Below are 2,196 nucleotides of genomic sequence, written 5' to 3' on the forward strand. Positions count from 1 at the left end.
AGAGATGAGTATAATGTTTTGCACAATGCATCAAATGGCGTTGTGTGCAGTAGACAATATAAGGTTTATATTATATTGCGACCACATGAATGTAGGATATATCCCATGAAAAGGAACACCAATAAGGAATTAAAAAAAATGGAATGAAAGGTCTTAAAATCACAAAGGAAATTCAGAAGCATGGTTTGAAGGTTATAGCTACAGGAATCCACAAAATTATGGCAACAATATTATAGCTATTGACAAGTCTTTGGATTTTGATACAACCAAGCCATTGGGGCATGCTTTGTGGACTTGTTAAAAAACTTGCTTTGGTGACTCATGTTACAACTGATGAAGAAGAGGGTCCTCTTATTTCATTGTGCAACTCTTTAGGAGTTGAAGATTTGTGCTTGCTTCCTGGTAGAGAGATCCATTTACCTAAGACATATTTGGTTATTTTTTTAATGGGCTTATTCTTGGTGTATATCAGTAACCACAACAATTGAAAAATACTTTAAGGAAGCTACGGCGTGTTGGTAAAATTAGAGAGTTTGTGATTGTATTTGTGAATATAAAACACCATTGTGTATATGTTTCTTTATATGGTGGTTGTGTTTGTTGACCGTTGATGATTGCTAACAATGGTGTTTCTAGAATAAAGGAACATCACATGTAATAATTGAAGGATGGTTATCAAAAATTTTATGTTAATGAGGAAAACAATGCACAGGTTACACTTTATGAAGCAAAATAAACACCTCCCACTACTCATATAGAGATTGAGCCTTTTATTATTCTAGGTGTTTATGTTGGGCTTATTCCTTTACCATATTACAACCAATCACCTTAGAACACTTACCAGTGTGCCATGGAAAAGAAAGCAATGGGTAACATATGTTACAATTAGTTATGCAAACAGGGAACTCTACTTTATCTGTTGGTGTATCCTCAACGACTTCTTCTGACAACAAAAACAATTGGTTCACTATGAAAAACTTGGAGATGTTCAGAATACAACAGTGGTCGTGATGAGTCATAGCGACTACGATCAACAAGTCTCCTCTTGATCATGGATTTGGACGTTGCATTGTGATGAAAAAGTATTCATCATCCATTAAGAAGTATATGAATCGCACTCAAGATAGAATTGTTAGACTTGCAATGGCATCAAGTGGGAAAGTTGATACACATTTTCAGATCCTATACAATGATGAGATAACAACACCTGGAAAAATAATAAAATCCTATATATATATATATAGATATATAGATAAAGCATACCCCTATAAATGTTAGGGCTGAGGTGCCAAATCCAATGGCATTACCAAACAGTGCATACAAGTTCACTCCTCAAAGTCACAAGACATAAGAGTTTGTTGTTGTAGATAGAGTCTTGTTAACAAGAAATGATGAAAATATTCCTAACATAAATTTCTTGTTTCAACATACACATAGCCTTGAGCTTGGTGACAAATTTAGCAAGAGACATGGGTAGAAAGGTGTCTTGTGGGACTATTGTTGAGGAAGAAGATTTTCCATTTTTTGAACATGGTATTTGCCCAAATTTGATTATGAACCCTTAAGACTTTCCAAGTCGAATGGTGATTGGGAAGATGATTGAATTACTTGGTGGGAAAGTCGGTGTTTTGTGTGGAAAGTTTCATTATGGTAGTGCTTTTGGAGAATCAAGTGGCCACGCTGACATACTTGAAAATATTGGTGCCACTCTTGTGAAGCACGAGTTTAGTTATAGCAGTAAAGATTTTATATATTTAGGTATCATAGGATATCTGCTTCAACTATATATTTACGGGTCCTATCTGTTATCAAAAGCTTAATCACATGGTTCTAAATAAAATGCATGCTTGAGCCAGTGGACCAAGAGTGATGTTGACACGACAGCCCACCAAGGGAAGAAGTCGCGAGGGAGGTTTGCGATTCTGATAAGAATGTTAAGAGTTTGAATTGGAATGGAAGAAGGTAAAAGGAATTTAATTTGATTAGTAATCGACGGTCTAAATTATTGCATACTCCTGATAAATGGGATTTTTATGGGCCTAAACATGTGGAATTTAAAATAATGGAGACCCCTGGAAAAGGGACAATTGCAAAACCATCCATCATAAGATCAACGACGGGGATTCAGTCTGACACCCCCTTCCACTACAAAAACCTCCAACAGAGGTATCATAAGGCAGTTTGTGGTTTCTACCA

At 35.8% G+C, this 2,196-nt stretch overlaps 1 pseudogene; it reads left to right on the forward strand.

The window, feature by feature from the left end:
• Nucleotides 1-281: 281 nt before the first annotated feature.
• Nucleotides 282-1,926, forward strand: LOC149257441 (DNA-directed RNA polymerase III subunit 2 pseudogene; annotated as a pseudogene).
• The last annotated feature ends 270 nt before the right edge of the window (nucleotides 1,927-2,196 follow it).

This window comes from Pinus tabuliformis, chromosome 6 (genome assembly GCF_031772625.1).
Source record: "Pinus tabuliformis cultivar Carrire ecotype Pingquan chromosome 6, CPIR1, whole genome shotgun sequence".
Taxonomy (NCBI): domain Eukaryota; kingdom Viridiplantae; phylum Streptophyta; class Pinopsida; order Pinales; family Pinaceae; genus Pinus; species Pinus tabuliformis.